At 45.5% G+C, this 10,083-nt stretch overlaps 1 long non-coding RNA gene across 1 annotated transcript; it reads right to left on the reverse strand.

The window, feature by feature from the left end:
- Positions 1 to 259: 259 nt before the first annotated feature.
- On the reverse strand, positions 260 to 6,791 carry LOC116968504. The gene is made up of 3 exons (XR_004410528.1): positions 6,781 to 6,791; positions 3,842 to 3,847; positions 260 to 372 (listed from the first exon to the last, which is right to left on the reverse strand). It is a non-coding gene; the product is annotated as an uncharacterized LOC116968504 (long non-coding RNA).
- Positions 6,792 to 10,083: the final 3,292 nt, after the last annotated feature.

A 10,083-nucleotide genomic window follows, 5' to 3' on the forward strand; every position in this document is an offset into this window, starting at 1 on the left:
CTTCAAAATATCCACTGACTTGGCCTCCACAGCCTTCTGTGGCAAAGAATCCCACAGATTCACAACCCACCTTCTGACTAAAGAAATGTCTTCTCTCTAGTTTGGAGATACAGTGCGGAAACAGGCCCTTCGGCCCACCGAGTCCATGTTGACCAGCGATCCCCGCACACTAACACTATCCTACACATACTAGGGGCAATTTTACATTTATAGCAAGCCAATTAACCTACAAATTGTACGTCTTTAGTTCTAAGTTCTTTAGAAACTTGTCAGTTTCTTTGTTGAACTAAATTAAGGCGCATGTAGCAATCAAAAGCGCTTGAACAATTGGTTGGGAAGAAAGCCTAACTGTAAGAAAGAGGACTGCGCCTCCTGAGTGTGGGAGGAAACTGAAGATCTCGGAGAAAGCCCATGCAGCACGGGGAGAGGGGAGAACGTACAATGTACAGACAGCACCCGTCATTGGGATTGAACCTGGTCTATGGCACTGTAAGCGATGTAAAGCAGCAACTCTACCTCTGCGCCACCGTGCCGCCGGCCTGGATAGTAGAGCGAGGACTCGCCTACCGGAGACCGGGGGACTCGCCCGCCATGACCGGAGGACCCACGCGGACTGGGAAGCAGTCGGACAGAGGGCCGGTAAGGGAACCAGCTGCAGGAGGGAGAGCACTGCATTGATGGCGGAATGAGCCGCTGGAGGCCCTGCAACAGCCTGTGGCTTGGCTGGACCGGGCATCACACCCAGAGGCCGAGCACGTGGACCGGATGCGGCCTGCCGCGGTGGAGCAGCAGCAGAGGATACCACAGCCATGCTTGGCCAGCTTAACTGCAACGCCGCCAGGACAACGGGCCTTCATGGTCAGATCAAGATCCCTACACTTACAACAACAGGAATTTGAAAATGGCGCCAAACTGGCAACTATGTACTGTCAGTGTACAATTGCCATCTAAGATGTATCTAATTGCCTACGTATTTTGATACTTGTACTGAACTGTATACAAAAATAAATTTAATTGTACCTCGGTATACAAAACAAATAATGTACCATACCATGCCACTTGTGCCACAAGATCCAACTGCAATTTTAATTCAGTTGCCCGACCAGTAAAAATAAATAAAGTGAATTTTTAACTTTGTATATCAATTTCCATGTAGGGTGAGAAGGGACAGATCTGCCTCATATTGTTTGGAGAATGCTCGTGAGTTAAATAGCTGGTGAGTTAAAGCATGCGAGGTTACATCCCTGCAATAACAAGCAAATTTCGATTTTTTTTCCTTGAAAACTGGCCTATGACCAAAATTAGGCCATTGTTTTAAGTGGATGTTTAAATATTGAACTGGAAACATGTCTCATGTTTCTGGCTTGCATGGAAGAACTGATACCATAACTTACTGAATCAATGTTTCCACACAAAACAAATAGCATTTCTGCCTCATTGAGAGAGAAGACTTTAGACTTTACTTTAGAATTTAGAGATACAGTGTGGAAACAGGCCCACCGAGTCCATGCCAACCAGCGATCACCCCGTACACTTGCACTATCCTGCACACTAGGGATAATTTGCAGAAGGCAATTAACCTACAAACTTGTACATCTTTGGACTGTGGGAGGGAACCGGGGCAGCCAGAGAAAACCCACGCGGACACGGGGAGAATGTACAAACTCCGTTCTGACAGCACCCGTAGTCAGGATCGAACCAGGGTCTCTGGCGCTGTAAGGCAGCAGCTCTACCGCTAGGCCACCGTGCCGTCCTTTCTGTGCAAAGGGACTCTAGCAAGTAAAGGGCCTATCCCACCAGCATGCGATTGCATGCGTCTAGCGCGACCAAACGTGGTGGCTTGAGGCGTACGGCCTCGCAGGGCCGGTCCCACTTCCAACCGCGGAGTCGTCTGGAGTTGTGCGGGGCTGGTCCCGACATCATACTCACCAATCAGCTGGGCAGGAGGCGGGCCGACTGAATTTGGACGTTGCCCGGCGTCGGGCGGTTACGTCATCACGCAACGGCACGTCGTGCGGTGATGTCATCGCGCAATGCCACGAGCTAGGCGTACGCCGTCAAGACGCTGTGTACGGCGTCAAGACGCTGCGTACGGCATCAAGACGCTGCGTACGGCGTCGAGGCGCTGCGTACGCCCGTCGAGGCGCTGCGTACGGCTTCAATGCAGCTGCGGGCCGACAGGCCATTGCCACGCAGAATTTTTGGACAGTGTCAGTATTTCGGAACCCCGCGCGATGTCGGGACCAGCCCTGCACAACTCATATGGCTCCGGCGATCGAAGTGGGACCGGCCCCGCGAGGCCGTACGGCTCAAGCGACCACATTAGGTCGCGCTCGCCGCATGCAGTCGCATGCTGGTGGGACAGGCCCTTAAGTTCCAGTCTTCCTATTGTCCCAGCACTACCCTAATCCAAATGTGCTTCTGCACTGGACATGGTGTAATGTAAATTTCCTGCAGTTTTGTGGCATTTGTGCGGAGATTCTCCTTATTAAACCAATGCCTTCATTTATTTTAATAGGGAGGACAGGTTATAGGGCCACAAGGAAATAGTCAAGTAATCAACTTTACGGTTTAATTTATTTCATTCCAATTTATTTAATTGCTTAATATGTTTTCTAATGAAGAGACATTGGAAACCATACTGAAAGGCAGTTACAAGCATTCATAGAGATTGACGTCTTTAACATCCAGTTTAGTCAGGAGATCAGGTGGCTTCGGACGCAGTGACAACATATCAGTTGGCATTTGCCATTTGCTGCTGGAGTGCAGGCCTTATCAACCGAGTCACTCGAGGTAAGAGCAAGTTTAGTGGGTAGGTAAGCTACAGATCTCACCATGAGTTACATCATCCCATTTCCACCCCTTTCTGCCTTTCACAGAGACTGTTCCCTCCACAACTCCTCGGTTAACTCATCCCTTCCCACCCTAGCCGCCTCTTCCCCAGGTACCTTCCCCTGCAACCGCAGGAGATGCAACACCTTTCGCTATACCTCCTCTCTCGACTTTGTCCAGGGACCCCGACAGTCCTTTCAGGTTCAACATAGAGTGATACAGTGTGGAAGCAGGCCCTTCGGCCCATCTTGCCCACACCGGCCAACATGTCCCAGCTACACTCGTCCCACCTGCCCACGTTTGGTCCATATCCCTCCAAACCTGTCCTATCCATGTGCCTGTCTAACGGCATCATAAATATTGGGATAGTCCCTGCATCAACTACCTCCTTTGGCAGCTTGTTCCATACATTCACCCCCCTTTGTGTGAAAAAGCTACCCCTCTGATTCCTATTAAATCTTTTCCCCTTCACCTTAAACCTATGTCCTCTGGTCACATGCACCTCCTCCAACCTCATCTACTGTATCCGTTGTTCAAGATGTGGACTCTTATACATCGGCGAGACAAATCATTTCGCTGAACACATTTGCTCAGTCCGCCTGGAGCTACCTGACCTCCTGGTTGCCAAATACTTTAATTCCCCCTCCCATTCCCACACTGACCTTTGTCCCAGGCCTCCTCCATTGTCAGAGTGAGGCTAATTGCAAATTGGAGGAACAGCATCTCATATTTCGCTTGAGCAGCTTACAACCCAGTGATATGATATTGATTTCTCTAATTTCAAGTAATCCCTGCACTCCCGCTCTCTCCATCCCTCCTCCACCCAAGTTGCACCAGGTTCCTGTTCTCACCTAGCAAAAAGAGCTTACATGGCCTGTTTCCTTTATCATCGTAACTCTTTTGCATATCTTCCATTCATTTGTTCTATATCTCTCTGCATCACTGTCTATATTTCTCGTTTCCCTTTCCCCTGACTAGTCTGAAGAAGAGTCTCGACCCGAAACGCCACCTATTCCTTCTCTCCAGAGATGCTGCCTGTCCCGCTGAGTTACTCCAGCATTTTGTGTCTGAGCAGATATGTGTGTTGAGTTAGGCCACAGATTACATCAAATGGTGGAACGAACTTCAGGGGCTAAATTGTTTATTCCAGTTCCTAGTCGTTCCATTTGGATTGGCTGAGTTACTTTTAGAATTTTGCAAAGTCAAAGTCAAACCTAACGCAAATTTGTCCTGACTTCTGCCCCAAGCTTTCAGATACCGCATATCCATCAGATACATATAAACAGGGCTGATTTTCTGAGTCTGTGCTACTGGCGGTAAGCCCGAAGCTGTGCATAGTGGTCCCACAATAACATAATGGTAGCTGACAGCTACATTAAGACTTTCCGGCAGTGGACGAACTTGAGAATTTCTCCTCATGTAAGCTTAACCAAACCCAGAAACCCAGAAACCAAACCCAGCCTGCCATAATGACTTTCGACCAGTGGCTCTAACACCCATAGCAATGAAGTGTTTTGAGCGACTGGTTATGCAGCACATCAAAAAGAGTCTACCTGCCGACCTAGACCCACTGCAGTTCGCCTACAGAGCCAACCGATCCACAGAGGACGCAGTCTCAACAACACTGAACCTCGTACTGTCACACCTTGATCGGAAAAATACTTATGCCAGGATCCTCTTCATAGACTTCAGCTCTGCGTTTAACACAATCATTCCGCAGCAGCTGGTGGAGAAGTTGGAGCTATTGGGGGTTGATGCTGGCACATGTAACTGGGTCCTGAACTTTCTATCACAACGGCAGCAGACAGTCAGGGTGGGCAGTAGGACATCAAAAACCATAGCCGTGAGCACTGGCTCGCCCCAAGGCTGTGTCCTAAGCCCCCTGCTGTTTAGTCTGCTTACACACGACTGTACTGCTAGACTCAATAACAACTTCATCAACAAGTTCGCTGATGACACAACAGTGGTGGGTCTCATCAGTGACAATGATGAGTCGGCGTACAGGATGGAGGTGGAGCTGCTCACAGGATGGTGCAAATCCCACAACCTCATTCTCAACATGGGAAAAACTAAGGAGATGGTGGTTGACTTCAGGAGGGCGGGAAAACAACACCATACACCTCTGCACATCGATGGAGCTGATGTGGAAAGGGTCAGCAGCGTGAAGTTCCTAGGACTCCACCTGTCAGATGACCTGATGTCCACAACCAACACCACAGCACTGGTCAAGAGAGCCCAGCAGCGACTACACCCTCTCCGAAGACTACGTAAAGCAGGTCTCCCCACTACACATCTACAAACTTTTTATAGGGGGACAATCGAGAGCACATTAACCAACGGCATCACTTCCTGGTTCGGGAGCTGCAATGCGTACGAACGGCACCAACTTGACAGGATTGTGAAGACCGCCAGCAGGATTGTTGGTGCTCCACTCCCTTTCTTGCTGGACATATACAGGAAGAGATGTATCAACAGAGCCATCTCCATCATCAAAGACCCCTACCACCCATCGCATCACATATTCTCCATCCTGCCATCTGGGAAGAGGTACAGGAGCATTAGCTGCAAAACCAGCAGGATGCTCCTCAGCTTCTTCCCGCAGGCTATAAGACTGATAAACGGACTTAGCCCCCTGCCAAAGTATCGCGCACCAACCATCAACCTGGACACACTGCAGCAGCTGTCGATCGGAACGCCTAATTTAATTTGTTCATGATATATGTTTTTTATTTCTAGTTATTTGTTGTTATTTGTACTGCACACTGAATGGACACTGGTTGAGCAACTTTTTTTTGTTTCCTCTGGGTATGTGAGTACTCAGGAAAATGACAATAAAGATATACTGATACTGATACTGATAAAATGTTAGTTCCCTTTATGTCCCCTGTTGAGATGAGCTCATTTTGAAATTACAATGACACCTTTTTACAAGTGCTGAACCTGTTAAAAGTTTCTGTTACAACCTGTTACAAGTTTCTGAAGCTGTTAAAATTTGAAGGGACTATAAAAAAGACATTAACAAGACTGATCATAGATTGTTCTGGGCACAGTTTATTCATGTGGCTGTGCCTCCCCTAATGCAGGCCAATAGTTATCTGGATATTACTTATCACAGATTGGATGTTAGTTCTTTACCATCAAGGATCCATAGACTATGAAATAGTAACTGATCAATATACTGTATATTACAGCCATTTCTTGGGCATTACTAAGGGGCAATTTAGTATTTGTTTTTACCTCATCAATCCTCTCATTGTCTTCTGTTCTTTATCACTGAGCCAGTTATTAGTTGTCCAAATCGCAAACATTCCCCTTTTAAATGCAATTCCATCAACTATTGAACTATTCTTTCAGTTAATTAAAATTAAAAAAAACGTAACCAATATATAGGAGACAAATTATACTTTGATGTATTCAAACTTACATACGAATCTGGTGACAGGTCACAGATATGTGCTTGGAGCCAAGTTCAGCTTACATGATAAGAAAATTGGCAATTAAATAACTGATATATGAATAACAAGGGGACAAATGTACTGTGCAATATATACTCTATCGCAACATATTTAGCCCTGGGACTATAGAATTAGGCAAAAATAAGGTCAAATCAAGAGTAAGCAACTGTTAATAAATGATGTTACAGTACTTTTAGGAGTGCTTCCCCCGAGTAGATGGCATTTTAACAGAATTACCTGGATGGCCTTATATACGAATGACAGTAAGTTAATACAGTAAGTCTGAAGAAGGGTCTCAACCAGAAACGTCACCCATTCCTTCTCTCCTGATTCCTTCTCTGCCTGTCCCACTGGGTTACTCCAGCATTTTGTGTTTATCCGATTTAAACCAGCATCTGCAGTTCTTTCCTACACAGTAAGTTAATATGCAGGTTCTGCAAACTGTTAGGAAGGTAAATGGCATATTGGCCTTAGTTGAAGGGGAATTGCATACAAGAGCAGAGACATCTTACTTTAACCATATAGACTTAGAGCCAGAGGGTAATGAATATGTGGAATTCTTTGCCACAGATGGCTGTGCAGGTCAAGCCCCTGGATATTTTTAAGCAGAGATAGATACTGTAGATTGTTGATCAGTACGGGTGTCAGAGGTTATGGGGAGGAGCAGTAGAATTGGGTTAGGAGGGAGAGATAGATCAGCCATGATTGAATGGTGGAGTAGACTTGATGGGCCCAATGCCCTAATTCTGCACCTATCACTTATGAACTTATGAACTTATTATGAGAATTATCGTGGAAAATCATCTGGAATATTCAGAGCAGGTGCGTATCTCCTGCTTGAAGAAGGCCGTAGATTGTACAGAGGAACACAACAAAGATCCACCTGATTAATAACTGGATTAGCAGGTTTTTCACACAAAGAGAAATGAAGATATTTAGTTAGATACCGCCTTAAGATTAGAAGTGAGGATATCATTTGAAATATATAAAGTTCTTATAAGGCTTGGCATTGTAGATGTGGCTGTGTTGTATCTAATTAGGAGTAACAGCCTCAAAATAAAGGGCTCACCATTCAAGACAGAGATACGAAGAACCGTGTGTAGGAAGGAACTGCAGATGCTGGTTTAAACCGAAGATAGACACAAAAAGCTGGAGTAACTCAGTGGGACAGGCAGCATCTCTGGAGAGAAGGAATGGGTGACGTTTCCAGTTTCAGCAAGTGATGGATCTTTGAAATTTACCATCCAAGAAAACCCTGGAGGCTCACTCACATAAAGCGAGAGTTTTAGATGTGAATGGGGTTCATGGGGTATAGGATTAGTGCAGAAAAGTAGCTCTGAGTTAATAGATCAGCAAGGATCATTAAATGGCTGAGCTGGTACAACATCTCGAGTGGGAGCAGCACTGAAGGGGCAGAAGCAGAAATGTTTGAGTTGGCCTGGGGCTTTGTTTTTTCTCTCATTTTATTTCAGGTTGCTTTTGTTATATAAAGTCCCAGGAGAGGTTATAACATAAAGTGCTGGAGTTGCTCAACGTGTCAGGCAGTATCTCGAGAGGACATGGATAAGCAACATGTTGGGTCGTGACTGCAGGAGGGTCATGGCCAGAAATATCACCTATACATTTTCTCCCAAGATGCTGCCTTAACCCGCTGATTTATTCCAGCACTTTGTGTTCTTCATGTCCCCTGTCGAAATAAGCTAATTTAAAATTACAATTACACCTTTTTACAAGTGCTGAGCCCCAAACTTTTCTGAAGCTGTTAACATTTGAAGGGACTATTAAAAAGCCTTCAACAAGACTGATCATAGATTCTTCTGGGCACAGTTTATTCATGTGGCTGTACCTACCGTACAGCAGGCCAATAGTTATCTGGATATTACTTACCACAGATTGGATGTTAGTTCTTTACCATCAAGGATCCATAGACTGTGAAATAGTAACTGATCAATATATATATCAGGCTGATTCCTGGGATGTCAGGACTTTCATATGAAGAAAGACTGGATAGACTTGACTTATACTCGCTAGAATTTAGGAGATTGAGGGGGGATCTTATAGAAACTTACAAAATTCTTAAGGGGTTGAACAGGCTAGATGCAGGAAGATTGTTCCCGATGTTGGGGAAGTCCAGGACAAAGGGTCACAGCTTAAGGATAAGGGGGAAATCCTTTAAGACCGAGATGAGAAAAACATGTTTCACACAGAGAGTGGTGAATCTCTGGAACTCTCTGCCACAGAGGGTAGTTGAGGCCAGTTCATTGGCTATATTTAAGAGGGAGTTAGATGTGGCCCTTGTGGCTAAAGGGAGAGAAGGCAGGTACGGGATACTGAGTTGGATGATCAGCCATGATCATATTGAATGGCGGTGCAGGCTCGAAGGGCCGAATGGCCTACTCCTGCCTACTCCTGCACCTATTTTCTATGTATCTTTGTATCTATGTATATCCATTTCTTAGGCATTACTAGGGGCAATTTAGTATTTGTTAGGCCTGCACCTTCTCTATGCCTCCCGTTAATGCAGAAGCCCCTTTGGCTACAAAGTCTTTGCACTCTGCACTGGAGCATTTCTGGAGATAAAGAATGGGTGACGTTTCTTCTGAAGAAGGGTCTCAACTCGAAACGTCACCCATTCCGTCTCTCCAGAGACGCTGCCTGTCCCGCTGAGTTACTACAGCATTTTGTGTCTATTTTGGGCACAATTATCCTTCTTGTTTCAACTTGCTCTTTTATGACCTCTCCTCAGGGAAGTCCTCAGTGCATAGTGCAAAGACTTTGTAGCCACGGGAGCGCCTGCATTAATGGGATGCCTAGATAAGGTGCAGGCCTAACAAATAGTAATTACTCCAGCATTTTGTGTCTATCATCGGTTTAAACCAGCATCTGGAGTTCCTTCCTACACATAAAATCTAGCAATCCTGCCATAAATTTTGACTGGCCATGGATCCAAGATGGAGCAGCAGAAACACTGTGGAAGGGCATGATGAAACAGATTATAGACCTAGGCAATAAATGTATTCCTGTGCACTTGCTCCAGATGAGCTTTGTCTCACTTTATCCCACCCAATTAGCAAGTGTTTGCATCTGTTCTCCTCTGTGTGCTCATCTGACTTTGTTTTAAATGTTTTCACGTCAACCCACAGGTGGCATGGCTCTAGTTTCTATTACCTGTGATAGAGCAAAACGAACTCTGGAGAGAGAGAGTCTATACTGGCATTCAGATTTGTGTGGCAACCTTTTTACTCAGGGTGGTTTAGTATTGCTCAATATTAAGCGTGGAACACCCCTGTCTCACAAATAGTGTTGAGAAAATCAGTGGTCTCTCTTTAAAAAAAAAGACACAAAGTGCTGGAGTAACTCAGTGGATCAGGCAGTGTCTCTGGAGAACATGGACAGGTGATGCATTGTTTCAGGGTCTTTGTTCAGACTGATTGGGAAAGGGGGTCGATGAGGGGAAAACTGGAAGAGAAGAGCGGCAGGTCTGGTGAGTGATAGATAGATACAGGTGAGGATTTTTTTTCCCCAATATGCAGATGGTTGGACAAAGGCCAGAGTTGAAAAGACAAAAGGTGTGAGAATATAGAAAATATACTCCTGCTCCTGCTGGCCTAACAGCCAATGTGGAATCTACACAGCTTAGTTTTCCTCTCGGCTCTCAGGCTCCCTGCAGACTGGTAAACCTATCCAACATGCATCAAAAATGAATTGAAGAGAGACAAACTCATTTGATTTTGGTTTTGGTGTTATTATTGTGATGTGTACTGAGGTACAGTGAAAAGCTTTTGATTGTTTGCTA

The sequence above is a fragment of the Amblyraja radiata genome, chromosome 1 (genome assembly GCF_010909765.2).
Source record: "Amblyraja radiata isolate CabotCenter1 chromosome 1, sAmbRad1.1.pri, whole genome shotgun sequence".
Classification (NCBI taxonomy): Eukaryota; Metazoa; Chordata; class Chondrichthyes; order Rajiformes; family Rajidae; genus Amblyraja; species Amblyraja radiata.